A 21,920-nucleotide genomic window follows, 5' to 3' on the forward strand; every position below is an offset into this window, starting at 1 on the left:
CATAACATAAACTTGATCATTTTAATCATTTTTAAGTGTACGGTTTTGTGGCATTAAGCACATTCACAATGTTGTGCAACCATCACCACCATCCATTTCTAGAACTTTTTCATCTTTCCCAGTTGAAATTCTGCATACATTAAACATGAATTCCCCCATTTCTCCCTTCTTCAGCCCCTGTCAACTACTATTCCACTTTCTGTCTATATTCTAGGTACCTCCTATATTCTGGGTACCTATATTCTAGGTACTTCCTGTAACTGCAGTCACACATTATTTGTCCTTTTGTGACTGGCTTATTTCACTTAGCATAATATCTTCAAAAAGAATTTTTTATAAGAACATTATTAACTGGTAATCTAATTTAAACCATGCAATGTGACTTATAACCAATTTCTATTCACAAAATTTAGAGTCAGTGAAACTTGTAGACCATCTTACATTATTCTCGGCAAGTATCTCCACAAGGTGATAGGGGACGTATCATCACTGAACATTAAGAGGGAGCAGGCCAGTCGTGGTGACTCAAGCCTGTAATCCCAGCATGTTGGGAGGTAGAGGCAGGTGAATTCTTTGAGTTAATATGCTTTAATGCAGAATTATAATATGTAAATCAATTGTTCTGTGGCAGAGGAGCTTGTAGGACCTAGCTCAAGGAGTGTCAAAGATCTAAAAAATTTCATATAGTTATTCTGTGACTCTAATATCCCTTTCTCCTCCTTCTTTTCTTTCAAAGAGATGTGATGGCTGCAGTCCAGCATCCGTCGCGGACCATGAGGCAATGTTGAGAATGGAAACCATACAATACAATGGTCAAAGGGGAAAGGTAAAAGGAGTAATTGATGACTGTGAAGCCACCATACCAGTCATGGATTACCTCTGCGAGGGAGAAAAGAAGTTCTGTCTTGTTTAAGCCACATTTATTTCAGATCTCTGTTATTAGCATCTGAAAGCAACTCCTAAATGCTATCCCTCACAAATTCTCTAACTAGGCAATTAAGTTATGAGGACAGAGAGATGGGAGCAGCTAAGCTCAAGATTAGGATGGTAAAGAAACAGTCATTTTCAGGCCAGGGGCAGTGGCTCATGCCTGTAATCCCAGCACTTTGGGAGGCCAAGGCTGGCAGATCACTTGAGGTCTAGAGTTCAAGACCAGCCTGACCAACATGGTGAAACCCCATCTCTACTAAAAATACAAAAATTACCCAGGCATGGTGGCAGGTGCCTATAGTCCCAGCTACTCCAGAGGCTGAGGCAGGAGAATCACTTGAACCTAAGAGGCGGAGGTTGCAGCGAGCTGAGATTGTGCCACTGCATTCCAGCCTGGGCAACACATCGAGACTCGGTCTCAAAAAAAAAAAAAAAAAAAACAAAAAAACCACACACACACAAAGAGAAATGAACATTTTCAGTGCAATATTCATCTATCTCAAGTGTAGCGTTAAGCAAAAATAGACTCAAGTATCTAAAGTATCATTCAATAGTCATTGATTGAGTACTCACTATGTGGATGAAAGACAAGTTAAAAAATAATAGTAATATTACATGATAATGCAAAATAGAATATGTGATGTGTAAAGTACCATGGTTGAACAGCTAATGAAATGATTCATTTAGGTTGGATTGATGGGTGAAGTTTCACAGAAGTTGTGACATTTGGGTTGGATCTTGAAAGATAATGGGAGCTTTGAAGGTTAATGAAAAAAGAAGTGGAAGAACATTCCTGGTAGATGGAACAGCATATGCCAAAGCACAGAAGTATGAATAGTCCAGTGTACTGTAAGTCCTAAGAGTCTGTTTTTTTCTGAGTTAAAGATGCAGGGAAATGTAGTTTTGAAGAGTTTAAGTTAAACCAGATTTGAATCCCAGCTCTGCTCCTTGGTAGCTGGGTGGCCTTGGTCAATTGCTTTTTAACATATGCTGAGGAGACTGGACCTTATGATGGAAGTTGAGGCTGTTTCTAAAAGGAAAACAAGCATATTTGGGCTTTTGAAAATCACTATGACTGCAGCTTAGAGGATAAATGAAAGAGGGTACAGTGAGGTCAGAGGACAAATTAGAAGACTCTTCATTCAACAAACATATATTGGGTGCCCTCTATGTGCACACAGTGAGGCACTGAGAATTCAGCAATGAACAAACAGAAAAACCCTCACCTTTGTGGAGTTTATATTTTATTGGGGAAAACAGACATTAAACAAACAAGGACATACACAGATAATGTAAGCACTAAGAAAAATATTAAGATAATGAAGGATTAGAGGTTGCTATTTTATGTAAGTCAATCAAGAAAACTTCATGGACACAGAATATGAAATAATAGGCAGTGAAGACTTGGAAGAGCGGGGGTGTGGGAGAGGGATGAGGGATGAGAAATAACTTAGTGGGTACCATATACATTATTCAGGTGACGGTTACACTAAAAGCCCAGATTTTACCACTAGGCAATACATCCATGTAAGAAAACAGCACTTTTACACCTTAAATGTGTACAAATGAAAAAGAAAAAGTGTCTTTGAAATGAGATGTTTGAGTAAAGAACTGAAAGAAATAAAGGAGTGAGCTGTGCAGATACCTAGTGGAGAAGATTCCAGGAAGAAAGAACAAGTGCACCACCCTAAGGGAAGAGCATGCTTAACTTTTTCAGGAGCAGGGAGAAGATCAGTTTGCCCACAGTACAGTAGTAGAAGACCAGTGTGGTGATTCTCAGGGGAAATTGGGAGGCTCTGACCTACTGGAGAGGAGTGGGAAACAGAGGAAAATAAGGAGCTTGCAATTTTTAAAGGCAGAAGGACAGGGCTTGATGGCCAGTTGAATATGAGGAGCTGAATATGGGGAGTGAGGAAAGGAAAGGAATCTTGCATGACTGCCAGATTTCTGGATTGAGCAAATGCACAAGTGGTGTCACTGATAGAGAATGCAGGAAAAGCAGCACACCATGAAGTCAGTTTGGGACCTGTTCAGTCTGTTGTGCTGATCACAATTCCAGTGGAGATGCCTTGTTGGCCTTTGGATATACAGATATGGAGTTCAGAAAGGAGATGTGGCCCAGGTATACAGGTTGTTAGCACTTTATTGAGATATTCATTTTCAGTGTTGGGTCATTCATTCATTCATTCAACTAATATTTACTGAAAGCCAAATATGTTATGCTAGACCCTGGGTATATAAAACAGACACGGCCCCTGTCCACATGAAGCTTACAGTCAGGTGGACAAGACAGACAAAAAACAAGTAAACAACAAAATAGGCCAGGCGCGGTGGGTCATACATCTATAATCCCAGCACTTTGGGAGGCTGAGGAGGGCAGATCATGAGGTCAGGAGATCGAGACCATCCTGGCTAATGCAGTGAAACACTGTCTCTACTAAAAATACAAAAAAAATTAGCTGGGTGTGGTGGCTCGCGCCTGTAGTCAGCTACTCAGGAGGCTGGGGCAGGAGAATCGCTTGAACCCAGGAGGCAGAGGTTGCAGTGAGCAGAGATGGCGCCGCTGCACTCCAGCCTGGAGACTTTGAGACTCCGTCTCAAAAAGAAAAAAAAAAAAAATAGCATGTAATTACAAATTGAAAAATGGCACAAAGGAAACAAACACAGTGCTAAAAGAGTATAAAATGTCTTAAAGGAAGGCTTTTCTGAGGTCACATTTAAGCTGAAAACTAAAAGATAAGATGAAGCCATCCACACAGAGTGTGGGAAGAGAAAGCCAAAGAAGGCATGCTGAGCCAAGCGGGAGGGGCCCAAGGTGAATGTGGAGAAGTACGCAGAGACTGGATCATGAAGGTCTAGCAGGACATGGCACAAAAAAGTTCGAAAATCGTAAAGAATGGCATTGACAGAATCCAATTTGTGGTTTTAAAAAATCAGGCGGGGCACAGTGGCTTATGCCTGTAATCCTAGCACTTTGGTAAGCCATGGTGGGTGGATCCCTTGAAGTCAGGAGTTTGGCGCTAGCCTGGTCAACATGGTGAAACCTCGTCTCTCCTAAAAATACAAACAAATTAGCCAGGTGTGGCGTCTGTAATCCCAGCTACTTGGGAAGCTGAGGTACGAGAATCACTTGAATCCAGGAGGCAGAGGATGCAGTGAGCAGAGATCGTGCCACTGCACTCCAGCCTGGGCGACAGCAATACTCCATCAAAAAAAAAAAAAAAAATTAAATTAAAATATTAAAAATGTTAAAATCAGCTGGCAGGGTGGAGGGGTGGTGATGGATAAAGATGTTGGGGGGTGTGGGAAGGAGAGATTAGAAGGAGGCAATAGAAGCTAAGAAAACCAGTAAACAAGCCTATCGCAGCCATCCTTGTGAGAGATAGGGCTTGGGGTACAGTAGGACAGCGAAAATAGGACTAGAACATTCCTAGATAGGCTTTGGATGTAGAATAAATACAATTTGGTGATGGACTGGGTGTGGAGAGTAATGAAGATAGATCAAAAAAAGTGACTCAGGTTTCTGCCTTGATCAGTTGGGTGTTTGGTAGGATTCTTTCTTTCCTTTTTTAAGAGATGGAGTCTCACTCTGTGGCCCAGGCTGGCTGGAGTGCAGTAGCACGACCTTGGCTCACTGCAACCTCTGCCTCCCAGGTTCAAGCAATTCTGCCTCAGCCTCCTGAGTAGCTGGTACTATAGGTGCACGACACCACACCTGGTTAATTTTTTTTTTTTTTTTTTTTTTTTTTTTGGTATTTTAGTAGAGACGGGGTTTCACCACGTTGCCCAGGCTGGTCTTGAACTCCTGAGTTCAGGTGATCCACCCACCTCAGCCTCCCAAAGTGCTAAGATTACAGGTGTGAGCCACCGTACCCGGTTGGATTATTTCTTTTGATTGAAAAGACTGGGGGAGAAATACTTTGGAGATGTGAAATCAGGAGTTCAATTTTGGACCTGTCAGGTTTGAAATGCTTGGGGAGCCTTCGAAGAGAGTGGGACTGAGCTCAGGGGAGGTATCTGCCCTGGTGGTAAAAGTTTTGGAACCATCAACATATAAATAAAATAAAAATCCATAAGAATGTATAAGATCACCTTGGGGCAGATGAAACAGAAAGGATAGAAAGCCCTAGTAAATTTCAGCACTAATGCTGAGAAAAAAAGAGGATGTCAACCACATTGTTTGGTGTGTTTGTTTACTAACAATTTAACAGTATGGATTTTTGAGACAGCTTTGTTAAGGTATATATTTTGTTTTATATATATGTAATATATATATATGGTATATATTTTGACACCATGGTAGAATTTCTCTGTATAACCTTTCAACATACTTCTGCTTTGCACTGATATATTTTTACTGAGTCTCATGCCTCATACAGGCTATAGGAATGTTTGTTATTAACCCAACTGTTTGTTGAATAAGAGACAACACCCCGTCCCCCTGTGTGTCTCTAAATTTACCAAATGCAAAAAGAAAATCTCAAAGAACAAAGAAAGAAAGTGGAAAGCTTCTGACTGATTTTTAAGAGTACGTAATTTCAAGTAGTCAAGAATGATATCGTAAACATTGTTTACATGGTTCCTTTTTAGTTTTAATATCAGTTTGCTACAATACAATGCATTTATAATGACAATTTTGTTAAGATATACTTGCTGCAAGTCAATCATTTCTCATTAAATAAAGATGTTCTGAAAGAAACTCCAGGATGAGCAACTGCCTTCAAGGGCAGAGGTTTTAAGTTGCCAATAAAATAAAACAGTGACAAGTATACACTGCGCCTCATCAAGAGGAGCAAGGCAGCTTCTGTTGTGTAGCCGATGTTCCCATTTTTAGAACGTAGAGGTAGATGGGTGAGAAGAAAGAGGATATTTAAACCGTCTTTAAGCTCAAATTTGAAATTAAAAGAAAAAAAGACCTAAAAGAGGGGGCCTGCCCCTCCACCATCAAGGCAGCAAAACTTGCAGCCTGTGGGGCCTCACCATAGCACAAACCAAGCACCTTTACTTGCAGCTCTCTGAGGGCCCAGATTTGAGTTTTGACTCAGGGAAGAGAAAGCAGAGGTCTCTAGAAATGCCTGTTGGGTTTGAAAAATGCTGATGACATTTTTGCGACTATCCTTTATCATCTATTTTCTGTACTTCCTCCACTCGCTCCACCTTTTCCTTTCTGCAGTTCAAAATCATTCTGTGAAATATCTCCTCTATTTCAAATCTTGGCTCTTCACCACTCAATTTAAGAGTGGCAAACGACCTTACAGCCTGAGGTTCCACCTTGAACATGGAGAACATTCAAACATAATATGGGAGAGGGGGCGACCTGCCTGACTTTTAACATCCCTTCCATGTCCTCCCACTGGGCGCATTTTGAGCGCCAGCGCTCAACACACTCGGCTGCCCCACCGCCCGCGCCCCGAGCCCGAACATTCCCAGTCCCCTCCCTTCTCTCACTTATAGGTCAACAAATATTTTAATAGGTCCTTTTGAACAGATGTGGCCTGTAGATGTATGCAATGACCCCATCGGAAATAATTTGGGGTGACTGGGGAAGGCGGCCTTCCTCTCTAGGAGAGCCTTTATTGTGTAATCTCTAGATAATGAGCTTCTCTCTGGGCCTCAAACTGGGCGAGTTATCCGTGTCTGCAAGTCTGGAGAGGAGGCTAAGAAGCAAACCTCCTGGCTGTCCGGGATCACGCAAACCTCCCGGGTGCCCGGGACCACCGGCCTTAACCTTCTCCAAGCCCAGGACAAGGCGAGAAGAACATGGCCCTGTTCCCCTCGGGGTCCCTGGCCGGGCTGCGGCGGGGGAAAGGTGATCGATCTTGCCGGGGACCATCGCTCGCCCATCGCTTCCTGCGGCGACCTGCCGCGGCGGCCGGAGCCTGGGAGCTTCCCATTGGCTCACGGGCCGACGCCGTGCAGTCTGCGGGGGAGTGGCCGGGCGGTAGGGCGTGGCCGGACGGCGCGGGGCGGGGCGGGGCGGGGCCGGGCGACGTGGGCGCACAACAATCTGCCGAGCGCCGTGGGGGTGGCGGCTGCTCCAAGCGCAGTCCCTGCTTTGGGGGTCTCTGGTCTCATGACTTTTTTTTTTTTTTTTAAATAAAGAATGAGCGGATGCCCATGACAAGTTAATAGCTCTCGCCACGCTCTAAGGTTAAATTGCATCTCCTTCCCGCCGCGAGTCTCCTTCCACAGACCCTCCGGAGGCTGCCGGTTCGCGAGCTGCGCGGGACGAGGCGCTAGGTGCTCCCGGCTGGTTCCGGCAAGCAGCCCCCACCCCTCGCCGACGCTTGGGGTTGGAGACCTAACCCCAGCACCCCAAGCGGACCCAGGCCTGGACCTCTCCACGTCGCGGTGGTGCGCGCCCCGCCAGCACCCCCACCCCACGCGCAGCCCATGTCTTCTTTATCCCCGCTCACTTAACACAGGGCGCACGCAGGCATCCCGGCCCCGTCACACTCACACTGCGTCTTCTGTCACACCCCCTGTCTCACACACAGTTCCCTGACTCGCACCATCTCCTGTGTTACACCCACTCTAGTTTCGTATCGAGCGCCCGCCAGTTCTCCCTCAGTCGCGCCGGCGCAAGCTTGTCCCCTTCTGCCCCGGAGCCCGCCCGCGCCGCACGGTAGCCCCTCGCGCTGGCCGGATCGTGGGAACCAGGCGGGGCCCCAGCGTCCCTGCCCCTGCCCGGTCATCCATCTCCCTCCCCGTCGGTCAGCCGAGACTTCAAAGGCGCCCCCGCCGGCCGTGCCCGCCAAACCCCAACGCAGCCTGGGTGTGGGCCGGGGGCGCTCCCGGGCGGGGGAGGCCGGGCCGGGGCGCGTCCGGGCCCGGCTAGGTCCTTAGTGCGGCGGCGGCGGACTCCAGAGCTGACTGCGGGGCCGCCCCCGCCGCGGCCGGGCCACGCGCGGGCCACCCGGGAGCTTCTACCAGCTCAGCTAGCACGCGCCGGCGGGAGGGGCGCCTGATTTTCATGGCAAGGGAAATCCGGATAAGGACCGACTCCTTTCCGAAGAGAATGGGAACGCGCTAGTCCTGGTGCCTGACCCTCTCTCCTAAGAAAATGAGTCTCCCCTGGAGCTTAAGCCATATTTCCTTCTCCTCCTTTCCTCCTTCCCATTCGGACACCCCTAATTGACAGGCTCTAATCCTCGGATCGGAACTACTTTTGCCTGGAAGATTTGGCCGGCTTTTCCTTTTCTCTCAGCGTTCCTGCAAAGCCAATTCGTTCTGAGCTGCATTGATGGCGGGCTGAGGGAGGAGGGCTACATCCAATTTCTGGCACCACCTGGGTGGTCGCCGTAACCGAGTGATTCCTTTACAGCTATTTATTCTCCTTAACTTTATAAGGGTTCTTTTGCTTAGAAGAGTTAAAGAAGTTTTAAGTATTCTATTTTGGCATTGATGTGGGGCATAGTCACTGAATGACATTTATCTGTATTCAACTAGACTATGAATTTTTTGAGCATAGGGATTTGTTATATCGCAGGCCGTAGATTCTAGCACAGGGCATGGCAAATAAATTGTAGCTGTGCAATCAATTATGTTGAATTCAAATGAACCAGCTTTTTGCATGGGGCTTTCCAAACACTTTATCATACTTAAAAATGTTATGTAAAACTTTCCAAGAAGGAAGGAAAACAGAAGGAGAAAAAGAAAAGGAGGATGGAAGAAGGAATCCCAGAATGATTTCAGATCCTTTGCAAGAAAGAGGTTAGATTTAGATCTTCAAAGTTAAACCAGGCAGATCTGCATATCTGAGAACACAGAAGCTCTAAAACCAACATTAAACATCATCCCAAGTTCATAGTGTTTTCCCGGCTAACAATGCCAGCTTCTCTTAATGTAAGTCTCTAACTTTGAATTGTCCTTATTACTTTTTCTGTCGTGTCTTGAGCTATGAACACAAGGCTAGACTGGACACAGATTGTTCAAATCTAGAAAATGGCAACTTAGATTTTTTTCTGTTAGCGAGTTTTATCCCATTTAAAGGAAAGGAAGGGGTTAGCCTAACCATATTAACTGTTTAGAAAAATTGGTGGCAGTATGGAGGATTCAGTAAAGTGTCTCCAGAGTAACCCATGGTGGGACATTAATGAGCATAATATCCTTCTGTAGATCATCTACAATCAAATGTTTTCATCCAACAATACAATTTTGAGACACATCCATTTTGAGATATATAGGTCTTTATTTGAATTGCTGTATGATATACCATTGAATGAATATACCAGAATGTATTTATTCATTCTCCCATAGGGACATTTAGTAGGCCTTTTTATTTTCTACTAAAAATAATGTAGTGACATCTTTGTGATGGTGGTCCCCTTGTTTGCAGATGAGAGTGTTTCTCTTACTTTTGTCCCTAAAAATGAAATTGCTGGGTTGCAGGGTTACATACTTTCATCTTTACTAGATATCAATCACCAAACTATTCTTCCAAGTGGTTGTAACAGTTTACTCTCTTAGCAGTATGTCAGCCACCTGCTTTCTCGTCATCCCCAGCAACACTTGGTATTAACAGACTTTTCCATTTTTCCCCCAGTTTCATGGATATGAAGTGGATGATACATCACTGTAATTTACTTTTTCCTTGAATTTTACTTTTTCCCTGAATTTTAGTTATTCAAGGCTTTTAAAATTCTCTAAACCAGTATTGTTCAATAGAACTTTCTTGTCACGGTGGAAATGTTCTCCTTAAATGGGTTTCTTTCCACTTTAGTGAGTCCTCTAAACTGCCATCAATTTTCCTACAAAGGAAATCTGATCATGTCAACTAAAACACTTTAAAATGTGACAAAACCTGAAAAAGTTTATTTATTTATTGCCTACAGGCTGCACCAAATTATAAAGCTTGGACCACAAGGGTTTTATATCCAGCTCTGCTCTGTATTTTCACCTTTATCTCAAACCTCTCAATCCCACATGCTCTGTGCTGAACTTCTTATTCAAAAAACACCACCATATCCCAGCTCTCTGAACCTTGTGTTTGCAGGCCTCTCTCCTTGGTTTGCATTTTTTCTTCCCTCACCTGCTACTCATGCTTCTTTCCTAGCATGCCTCCTCTACCAGAATGAGCTTCACGAGGATGAAATAATTTTCTTATTCATTTTTGTATCCCTAGTATACACCCTAGTGCAAGCAAAATAGCTGGGGTGCAACATTTGTTGAACGCGTGCATGAATGAATGAGTGAACGAAGTGTACTACCAAAAAAATGCTGAAGAAGAAAAATATAGAATACAGTAAATAACTCTAAAGCAACAACAGCCTTCTGTCAACCATAGGCTATAGGTAAATCAAAACAGGTAATTCTTATATTAAACTGTATTCTCTTCCACTGACCTTTTAATTTATTATGGGTCAGTATTATTCCTACTAGTTAACAAAGAAAAACTTTCCCAAAACCTATCACTGAAGAATGCTTCAGCTACAAGAAGCAGAGAAACAAAAAAGAACGAACAAGCACATAAAACCTGATGACCAGTAGCTTAAACACACTTTTTTTTTTTTTTTGTTCCAATTCATAAGAAACCTGAGGAGACTGCAGCTGGGACAGACTCTGTGGATTCTTCGCTAAGCTCTGACCTTTTCCTTCCTGTGACAGAGTTGCTGCTGCTCCTGACACATCCATATTGAATGAAGGGGAGAAGGAAGGAACAATGCCAGCATGACTATCCCTTATGAAAGCAAAAATGTTCCCACAACACCCCATCACAGCAGACTTCTTATAATGTTATTGGCCAGAATTGGGTAAATGGCCACTCCTAGCATCCAAGGAGGTGCAAATGACCTTCACAGTTAGGAGCCAGTGAATGGGACGTATTGCCAGCACAAGGCAAAGAGGGTTTTGTTAGTGAGGAAGAAAGGCTAATAGTGGGTAGTTAACAAAGCATCTTCCATAAAACATGACCCAGTATTTAAAACGTTAAAACCAAATATCTGGTCTAATCTCATGTTTTAGCCACTCCCATTCCACCTCCCAGAAGGCACAGAGGCCTGAAGACTTAAAAGAGCCCAAGATGTGGGGGGCGCGGTGGCTCACGCTTGTAATCCCAGCACTTTGGGAGGCCGAGGCGGGCGGATCACAAGGTCAGGAGATCGAGACCATCCTGGTTAACACGGTGAAACCTTGTCTCTACTAAAAAATACAAAAAGAATTAGCTGGCATGGTGGTGAGCCCCTGTAGTACCAGATACTTGGGAGGCTGAGCCAGGCGAATGGCGTGAACCCGGGAGGCGGAGCTTGCAGTGAGCCGAGATCGCGCCACTGCACTCCAGCCTGGGCAGGCGACAGAGCGAGACTCTGTCTCAAAAAAAAACAAAAAAAAAAAGTCCCAAGATGTACTATAGGACTTTCGGGCTTTTGACTTGCAGGCCCTGTTTCCCTTTAATAATAAGGAAAAAAAAAAATGGGGGTGGGAGAACTAAAAATAGGCATAGTGAAAAGGAGGAATTATAAAATTGGACTCAAAAAGTTGCCTCTATACCAGGGCTGCTACTTCAGATTACTTGAATTGAGTCCTTCTTGCTGTGACCCACTGCTCACAGAACTGGACATTCAGCGTTTACCTTTCTAAGACATCACAGTGCACACAAATCAAGCAGACAGACAACGATGCTGCAGCAGGGCAGGAGGAACATGGAATTAGGCTGAAGGGTAGACATCAGGGTTCACCATCTATCTATCTATTTATTTCAAGTGCCGTGACTGGATCCCTGAATGCAAAATATTTGGGTCAGATCCTGGAGTAAGTAAGGCATTAATTGGCAGCAGTTTAGATGACTAAAATGGAGAGAAATGTATGAAAGGTAGATTATAAATATACTATATCCTTTTTGTATGTTGCTAACAGTGCTGGCAAGGTAATACAAATTTAGGATAATGAAAAGGGATAAAATAAGATAATTTCCAAGAAGATATGAACCACTTGTTGTATATATGTCCCGTATGCTTGACATGAACTTCCCACCTTTTCAGTTTTATCTCCTTTTTAAGTCTCTGCAATTTACTATTACAACTCATTTGTTCATCTTTTAACAAGTAACTTAAGTTCCACTTTGAGCAAGTTCCTAGCAACATAAAGAAACCAACTCTGGAGAGTGAATTTAGAAGAATGGAGGACACAGCTGGATGAATAGTGTTATGGACTGCATGTTTGTAATCTCCCAAAATTCGTATGTTGAAACTTTAACCCCCAGTGGAATGGTAGTAAGACATGGTGTCTTTGGCAGGTATTTAAGTTTAAATAAGATCACGAAGATGGAGTCCTCATAATAGGATTAGTATACTTATAAGAAGAGAAAAGACTAGCACTTGCAATCTCTGCCATGTGAGGACACAGCAAAAATACAGCTGTCTGTAAACCAGGAAGAAGGGACTCACCAAGAACCCAATCATGAAGCACCCTGATCTTGAACTTCCAGCCTCTAGAACTGTGAGAGGTAAATATTTGTTGTTTAAGCCACCCAGCCTATGGTATTTTTGTTATAGCAGTCCAGATTGACTAAAATAAATAGGGATTTTAAAAAATGGCTACATTTGCTTATGAATGAATTGATAATTACTTTCCCTCCATGTTTTCGATTGTACTTTATTTATTTATTATTATTTTGAGTTAGATATTTTTCCTCCCTTTGTTGCCCAGGCAGGTCTCAAACTCCTGGGCTTAAATGATCCTCCCACCTCTCAAATGTACTTTAAAATAAGCATATAGTCAACTTTAAAAGAAGACAACCTACTCCAGTCTCCCTACAACTGATCATGCAAATTGTCTACCATGTAAAGGAGTTCAAAACAAGCCTGGCCAACATGGTGAAACCCTGTCTCTACTAAAAAAAAAAAGTACAAAAAATTAGCTGGGCAGGGTGGCAGGTGCCTGTAATCCAGCTACTTGGGAGGCTGAGGCAGGGAAATTGCTTGAACCCAGGAGGTGGATGTTGCAGTGAGCCGAGATCATGCCACTGCACTCCAGCCTGGGCAACAAGAGTGAAACTCCATCTCAAAAAAAAAAATTACTAAGCATTCAAAGTACACAAAGAAGTAGGAAAATGTGACCCAAAATCAAAGAAAAAAAGTAGTCAATAGGAGTAAATACTGAGATGACACAGATGTTAGAATTAAATGACAGAGACTTAGTAGCAGCTGCTAAAAATACATTCAAGGACTTCAGGAAATGATAGACATAATGAGTGAATAGATGGGAATTTTCAACAGAGAATTGGTAATAAGTAAAGAAACAAATGGAAATTCTAGAACTGAAAACTGTAATATCTGAAATGAAACGTTCATTGGATGGGCTTAACAGCAAATTGGAGGCTACAGAACAAAGGTCCAGATGAATAGAAGCTATTTATTCTGTAATACGAAGAGAAACAACAATTTTTTAAAAAATGAACAGGGCTTCGGTGAGTACTCGCAAAATGCCAAGCAGCGTAACATATATGTTGGAGTGTCAGAAAGAGAAAAGAAAAAGAATGGAGCAGAAAAAAATTTTGAGAAAAATAATAACCCGGATTTTCCCAAATTTGGTTAAAAAACATGAAAGCAAACCCCTAAAATTGACTAAAAAATCCAAAAAGATCTGCACACCACAAACAGGATAAATACCAGCAAAACCACATTTTAGCACATCATAGTCAAACTGCTAAAAACCAAAGACAAAGAGAAACGTCTATGAACAGTCAAAGGAAAAAAGAAAAACTATACACAGGGGAATGATGATGTAAACCACGGCTGATCTCTCCTCAGATACAATGGAGGCTGAAAATGAGTAGAGATTACTTTTATAAAATGGAGAAAAGAGGAAATGAGTGAGGAAAAGGAAGAAAATGAGAACAATTGTGGGCAGCAAAATAGTAAGCAAACTTCTAAGATCCTGGAAGTGGATTTGAGGGTGTCTTATAGAAGCAACTTGGTGGCTCTGTCTAACCTAGAGAATATAAATGAAGAATCATGTATGAAACCCTACCTCAAGGATCTTACAGTGTCACTGTAGTGTTTGATTAGGTGTAATAAGGTCAAAGAAAGAAGGGACAGAGATAAGCTGGAGCCTTCCACAGGGAAAGCTGAAAGGGAGATAGGTTGGAGGAGAGATGAAAGTATGCTTGAAGAGGAGTCAGATCTGCATAGAGGTGACACATCAGAACAGGGGACCAGCACTAGCAAAGGTGGCAGAATGGGCGTGATATCATTAGGAACCTGACCCGTGTGGAAGTGGGCAGGAAGGAGGAAGCGAAAAGGGTAGGGATGATCATGCCTTTTCTTTCTTTTTTTTTTTTCTTTAATTGAGATGGAGTCTCATTCCATCACCCAGGTTGGAGTGCAGTGGCATGATCTTGGCCCACTGCAACCTTCCCCTCACTAGTTCAAGGGATCCCCTCACTTCAGCCTCCTGAGTAGCTGGGACTACAGGGATGCGCCACCATGCCCAGCTAATTTTTGTATTTTTAGTAGAGATGGGATTCACCATGTTGGCCAGACTGGTCTTGAACCTCTGACCTCAAGTGATCCTCCTGCCTTGACCTCCCAAAGTGGTGGGATTACAGGCATGGGCCACTGCGCCTGGCCCCTTATTTTCTTCTGTATTTTTATGGATTATCTGTGTGGGGCTGTAGGTAATATGGATCGGGATTAAATGTTGCTGCTCTGAAATCAGACTGCCTGGGTTCAAAGCCTCTGTTGGCCGTTTACTAGCAAGCTGCTGGGGGAAGTTACTTAACCTCTTGGGTTTTTCAGTTTCTTTACTTGTAAATAGATAACAAAACTATGTCACAGAGGTGTAGTGAGAATTGGATATTAAAAATGTATGTAACACTCTTAGAACCATGTCTGGAATATAGTAAATGTTCAGTATACTGAACATTTGCTGTTATTTTTAACTTGGGTTCTCAATAAATATTTGTTGACTTATTATTGGAGGGATTGGTGGTATCAGCTGAAGCAAAGTGGTTGTTCCAAAGAAGAGCAAAAATACATTTAAGTCATCTGGGATATAGGAAAGTCAACTTACAAAAAAGGAAGCTACTTCTGAAGTAGTCTTGTCACCTGTCATCAGTTGTCTTTGGATGGTGTAAATGAGACATGCAAGGCAATAACATTTCATTGGAGGAGAAGGTTGAATGTGTTGATTTCAGGAGAGAAAATCTTTAAAGAAGGGAGGCCTTAACCTTGTCTGCAACCAGGTCATGTGATTTTTTAACATCATCTGAAATATACCTATATAAGCCCGGATTTATTGCTTAGCAGAGTCACCTCTAAGGAAAAAAATAAACTCTCACAGCCTGTGCAAATGAATAAATTAATTTATTTAGGAGATGGGGTCTTGCTCTGTCAACCAGACTGGATTGCAATGGCGCCATCACAGCTCACTGTGGCCTGGGCCTCCTGAGCTCAAGGGATCCTCCTGCTTCAGCCTCTGGAGTAGCTGGGACCATGGTTACGTGCCACCAAGCCCAGCTAATTTTCAAAATGTTTTGTAGAGACAATATTTCCTTGTATTGCCCAGGCTGGTCTCAAACTCCTGGGCTCAAGCAATCCTCCCACCTTGGCCTCACAAAGTGTTGGGATTATAGGTGTGAGCCATTGTGCACAGTCTCAAATGAAGACTTGAAAACTAAAATCAGGCAGGGTGTGGGTGGCTCACACCTGTAATCCCAGCACCTTGGGAGGTCGAGGCAGGTGGATCACCTGAGGTCAGGAGTTCGAGACCAGCCTGGCCAATGTGGCAAAACCCTGTCCTTACTAAAAGTACAAAAAAATTAGCCAGGTGTGGTGGCACGCACTTGCAGTCCCAGCTACTTGTGAGGCTGAGGCAGGAGAATCGCTTGCACCCGGGAGGTGGAGGTTGCAGTGAGCGGAGATTGCCCCATTGCACTCCAGCCTGGGCGACAGAGGGAAACTCCGCCAAAAAAAAAAAAAAAAAAGAAAAAGTAAAAAAAAAAGAAAACAAAACTCAACGGTGCCTGTTAAAATGTCTACATATTTGGGAAAGGTGAGATTCTGGGATTTCATGGAGTCTGGAGTGAATAGAAAATTTGGGGACCTAAAAATTTAACTTACTCCCCCTCTCATTCTATCAGCTGAATGGGCATTTAAGTCATTCCAAGGTTTTAAGAACTGATCCTATTCCTGAGACCATGTAAATAAATACTAAATTTTATACTTATTTGTTGTAATGGTTGGAGACAAAGGAAATAAAGGAAACCAACATCAAATCATCAGTTTCCACAAGACTTTGAAGATAGACAAGGTGCATTTTACAAATAAATACACTCACCACTCAGAGTTCAGTCTAGGGGAAATCTTTTACCAATATCTTTCAAGCCTCCTCTAGCAGAACCGTTAGCTCTGAAATTTTTGTCAGATACAGGAGAAAAGAAGTGGCTAAGAAGCAAATACTTTCAAGAGACATAATGACCAAGTTGGGGCTGCTGTTTTTCTTAGCCTTGAAACTAAACAGATTGAAAACTTTTGACTAAAATACATCCATATCATGTAGAAAAAAGAAAAAGCCAATCCAACAAAGTTATGGTGAAACATACTACCTGAAAAAAATTCTGGATTATCAAGAGTTTAATGTATTATCTGGGTTATCAAGAATTGAATTCTCAAGGCATCACCTGGGATTAGTTGGACCCAGACGTCTAAATGATGCTATTTGGATCATATCATCATGGGGGAGCACCACTGAGATGAGCCAGACTGGTCTCTGAACCGCATTCATTTCCTAATTCTCTTCTCTTTTTTCTCTTTGCGCTTAGGAGATCTGGCCTTCTTACCTTCTCTATGGTGTTTGAATAGAAACATCTCTCGGTAGTGCTGTCCCACGAATTCTGTCCTCACCCTTTCGGCATCAAGTGCAGATGAACCCAACATGTGTGTGAGAGAGATATAGTGGCAGAGTTACTGAGAAACAAAAACACCTTCCGCAGAGCCCCCTACGTCTGAAATGGCAACGCCATGCTTCCCCTTGAAAGCTGGTTCGCATGGAACTTTTATTTTGCTGTGAAACATCTAAACTGCCCCTCCTTTTGGGTGTGTCACAGCCCCTGTGATTTTGATTTGGAGGATTCGATTTGTTTGTGAACTCTTCGTGCTTTCTGTAATGGCTTGACTTTACTTTAACAGCTGGATTTTCAGAGACAAGCTGTGGCAATGTCCCTCTTCTCCCTAATACATACACAACCTTTGCTTTACTGAAGATCTTAATCATCACTTTCTTACACAGACAAACTTCTAACTTTCAGGGCTTATGTAAAACACAGAGTGTTCGTCTTTATGTAAAATGATGTCAGGCATCCGAGGCTTTAATAGATTTCTGCAATGCTTTGGTGGTGGGTGTGTGTGTGTGTACTGTGCAACCAGGTTTTAAATCCTTAAGGTAAGATTTTAATGAGAACCAACTGTCAAAGGAGCTAATTTTCTGAATTTGTGCCACAACTTTATTTTGAAAACACAAGTTTTGCTAGAACTGGCTAGTTTTGACCGGGCTTAGGAAAAGGGGGCTGTTTTGAGTGTCTGAACAGAATTGAAAAATAAGAGAACCCTCTAAAAGAGAAAGGACATGCTCTTTCTAGGGAAGAAACAGGAGAACTTTCAGCCATCCCGCTAGGCCAGTGTTTTCCCAGCTCTGCAGTACTCTTGTAAATTTGTAAATTTGCCACAGCTCACTTGTAAATTTGCCAGGGTGGCAGGGACACATGACTCTTAGCTGGGAGGAATGCCAGCTATCAGAAGCCCCCAACTCTCAGGAGGGAGAAGGGGGCGGGTGCCCAGAGACCACCCTGGGTTATGTTTATTTTGGGGGATACTTGCTGGTACTGATAGCAAATCTCCCTAGACGGATGCAGCTCACATTGGAATGTCCTGTTGAGAATTCCTCAACTCCCTGGTATCAGACCTAGCACCTTATAAAGTAAATCCTTACATTATAACAAAGGTAAGTACAGCCTTTCCTATCTGGCCTTATATGTCACCTGATCTTTTAGGTTCTTCTGTGCTTGACTCTGTCTCACCAGAAACCCCTTGTTTATTCTGAGCAGACAGAAACCCATAATTCTTATTCATTTTATCGGTTCTCCCCCTCTGTTCTCAAATCCCCTTCATTCCTCTTCGTTCCTGGTTACCTCATTGTCCCTTGGCCTCCAAAGAATCATCTCACACCCATAAGCCAGACAGATTAAAGTCCCTGTTTCCCAAGGTGTGTTTGGTCTGGCTCCAGCTGACCACTGGGATTTTGAGCTGTGATACTATCGTTGAGAGGAAACTCCCTTCCTTTTTATACTAAATGTATGCATTCTCCTGACCCTTAATCTAGCGTGGAAAAAAAAAAAAAAAAACTATCTATCTTCCCAAACATTTCTGACGAGAAACTTAATGCTCTCTTATCATCCACAAACTTCTCTTGAACCTTTGAGCTCCAAAAGAGAGTATAGATGCCATCTTAGGGATTAGGAATGTTTTGCAGTGTGTTTTTAGGGAATTTTAAATCAATAAACCTCAACCTGGGTGATTCAACCAGTGGATTTACTAAACTCAAGCATGGATGAGTTCAGTAAATCCTGTCTCATTGCCAAGCCCATTGAACTCACCACCTGAGTTCCACAGCAGGTACTCAGAAGAGCAAATTATTCAGCAGTGGTGAAGAAAGATGGGCTTGGGGATTAAGGGAGGTCAAGGAGTGTTTTGTTCTCTTGTGGTAAGGAACGAAGAGAAGAAGAGGAAAAACAGTTCTAGAATAGCCTACTAGCATAACCTTTGCTTTAGAGATGCTGTTTCAGCTGTCATTATTTCATTGAACTTATTTCTCCACCATTTTTGAAGAATAAGCAGGAGTTATGTGCTTCTTGCTTATAAGAAAAATTATTGTTGCTCACTGTAGTTTGTAAGATTCAGGATGGCTTCCAAAGAAAAAGTCGTATGAACATATTATGAGTTAGTGTTTTTGGCCTTTGTGATGCTACAGAATCACATGCATGTCATGACATTCACCACATTTATGACTTTTATTTGGAGAAACACTGGAAATGAACAGTAGCAATGTATCTACGTAGGGGGAATGCAATGTCAAAATCCCAGGGGAATGCTTCCCCCTGTGTCCTCTTATTCATTCCTCCCTCTTTCCCTTCCTTCTTCTTCTCTTTCCTTCCTTTCTTTTGCTTGAGTGAACCAGAGGAAACCATTCATCTGGAAGCCTCCAAATGTAGAATTTTAAAAAATTTAGTCCTTGGCAGATCCTTGCAAAGTTTCAGAACAATCAGCCATTTACATGCATACATACACGCATGTGCACATTGCAACGAGCCCACTCATCACTTAAAACTATACTGGGATTTAAAACAATGTTTAAATGCTTTAATTAAATAGTAAATTTTTGGTTTGTGTTGGATCTCTTATTTTATTGGCTAGGTAGTTTGGGGTGCGGCGGTGACAGAAGTTTAAGAAACGGAGTAGAAAGGTGAGGGCAGACTAGCCAGAATCGTCCTTTCTCTAGTCCCCTGTGCTAATTCTTGCATTTTGTGATTGTGGCATGTCTGCTGTGCTCTGAGTACAGAACTCTAGCATATGTCCAACTGTCTGCACAAGTGGAAGAAAGGAGGTCTTTTACAAGACTAGTGTTGACAGCAGTGCTGTCAATTAATGTAGCCATAGCAAACTATTCATCAAATTTATGTCTGCACATGGCTTTCTTTACCTTAAATTCAGGCACTTGTTTTACCTTCCCTACATCTATTTTAATCAAGTAGCCAAGTCACCTGAAAAAATCTATAGACTTTTGAAACCATACATTCAAGATTAATGTCAAAACAAAGGAGATGAAACACATGCAATTTTTTTCTAAACACAGAATGCAAATAATCAAACTGAGAAGGTTCCCAGTCTTCTTGTTTCCAAATGAATCATCCATTTCATGGTTGATTGTACTTCACAAGGTGGCTGCAGTAGATATCCCATCATACGTACTCTTCTTAAACTTGATGTTGACACTCTTCTCATAAACCTGAGAGGGCCTTTGACTATGGTGGAAGTGACACTATGTGACTTCTAAGGCTAGGCCACAAAGAAAGATCTAGTTTCTACCTGGCTCTCTTAAGACAGCTGCTCTTAGGACCCTGTCACCATGCTGTGAGGAAGCCAAGCAGCCAAGAGAGAGACCACATGTTGGTGTTCCAGCTGATGACCTCAGCTGTGGTCCCTCTGGTCAGCCTGGAGCTTGGAGTCATCTGAAGGTTACTGTGTGGGAGTAACCATTCGATGATTCCAGGTTCCAGAAGTCATTCTCAACATCTGAGCTGAGCTGCTCCTGCTGAGCCTTGCCCAAATTGCAGATCTGTGAGATGGAGAAAAAGATTTATTGTAAGCCACTAAGTTTTGGATTTTTCTTATTCACCAATAGGTAATTCCACCTCTGAGCTCTCCCCTTCTACTGGGAGTTTGCTGTTGGCCCTAATAATTTCATACGTTTAAACATCCACTTTTAAAGAAGCCATCTAAACTGGGATCTTGAGTTCCTAAGATTTAGCCACAGGAAAAAGTAAAAGTTCCCTGCAAAATGAGTGCTGTGAACGAAGAAAAAAGAAGTTAAAATCTAATGGAGCTATCATTAATAATGCAGCAACAGTCACCATTCCTGGGTACCTACAGTACTCCACCATCTATCACATTAGAACAGAGATAAATTGGAAAATGCTTCTTGACAGAGCAAGTTGTTTTCAAAAGATCAGAAAATGAGAAATCTAAAGAAAGAAGGATGGAAAGAGCAACAATGTGATATGAGCTATGCCATCGACTTAGGATGACTCTGGTCTTTGCATCACAGAATTTTATTCTTTATTTTTTAGAAACTGATGTTTATTTTCTGTCAACCTTATTTTCATGTTGCTTAAGAGTCCGTGCAAGAACAGCTTAAGACCATTCAGTGGTTGCTCCTACCCATTCAGTGGCCTGAGCAGTGGGAGCTGTGGACCAGTCTTCCGTGGCAGGCTGAGCGCTCCAGTCTTCAGTAAGAACTGCTGAATAGGCACAGAGGGTACCTGCATGTCTTCAGACCAGTCTGCAACTTCAGACTGAGTAGCAGTAAACTCAGGAGCTGGAATAGTCCATTTACCCTGAAATTCCTTCTTGGTCACAGTCTTTTCAGCAGCAGCCTGCTCTTCTTTTTCAATCTCTTCAGGATCTCTGTAGAAGTAGAGATTAGACATGACCTCCCATGGGTGTTGCAGGAAATGGTGCCGCCCATGGGCAGAACTTCCCAGGCCAGCATCCACCACATCTGACCCACTGAGGGAGCTCCCTTGTTGTTGCATGTAATGGCAATGTCCACATGACGTAGAGGAGAATCTGTGTTGCACAAAGCAATGGCAGGTGGGTTAACACAAGATGCCCCTCTGAGAGACTGGTGGTCAGTCCTGGGGTCAGAAATCACAAGAAGCTGTGGCTCCCAGTAGTCTGCCTGTATCTGGTTAGGAAGGTTCAAGGAGTGAAGCAGTCAGCAATTGGAGTGGCTCCAGTGGCAGCAGCAAACTTCAGCATGGCCTTCTGGCCAGTATTCCTGGGAGATATGACACTGACATCAGCAGGGTTTTCAATAACAACAATGGCATGAATTGCCAGCCAAAGCTTCTCCCAAGTCCTCTTCAGATTTATGCTGTAGATGCCATCACTTTTCCTTTTATAGATGTACTGTTCCATTTGGAAGTCAAAGTTGGTGCCACCTAAGTGGGTTCCTACTGCAAGGAAATTAAGGACAGCCTCCTCCTTCATTTGCAGGATATCAAGGGCTCCAGACATTGTGAAAGTTTCTCTTTAAGTTATGACAGGAACCTGAAATTAAGAACAACATCGTATGGACTCCTCTGTAGGTAGCACGGAAAAGCTGCCTCACAGAATTTTAGAACCTCAAGATTATAAGAGATCAACTAGTTTGGGTCTGATTAACCTCTCTTGTCAAATCCCTGAGTCCCATCTGCAAAGAAAAAATATCATCTAGTT

At 42.9% G+C, this 21,920-nt stretch overlaps 1 pseudogene; it reads right to left on the reverse strand.

Moving 5' to 3' along the window:
* Positions 1–20,809: 20,809 nt before the first annotated feature.
* LOC112634267 lies at positions 20,810–21,719 on the reverse strand (annotated as a pseudogene).
* Positions 21,720–21,920: the final 201 nt, after the last annotated feature.

This window comes from Theropithecus gelada, chromosome 11 (assembly GCF_003255815.1).
Source record: "Theropithecus gelada isolate Dixy chromosome 11, Tgel_1.0, whole genome shotgun sequence".
NCBI lineage: Eukaryota > Metazoa > Chordata > Mammalia > Primates > Cercopithecidae > Theropithecus > Theropithecus gelada.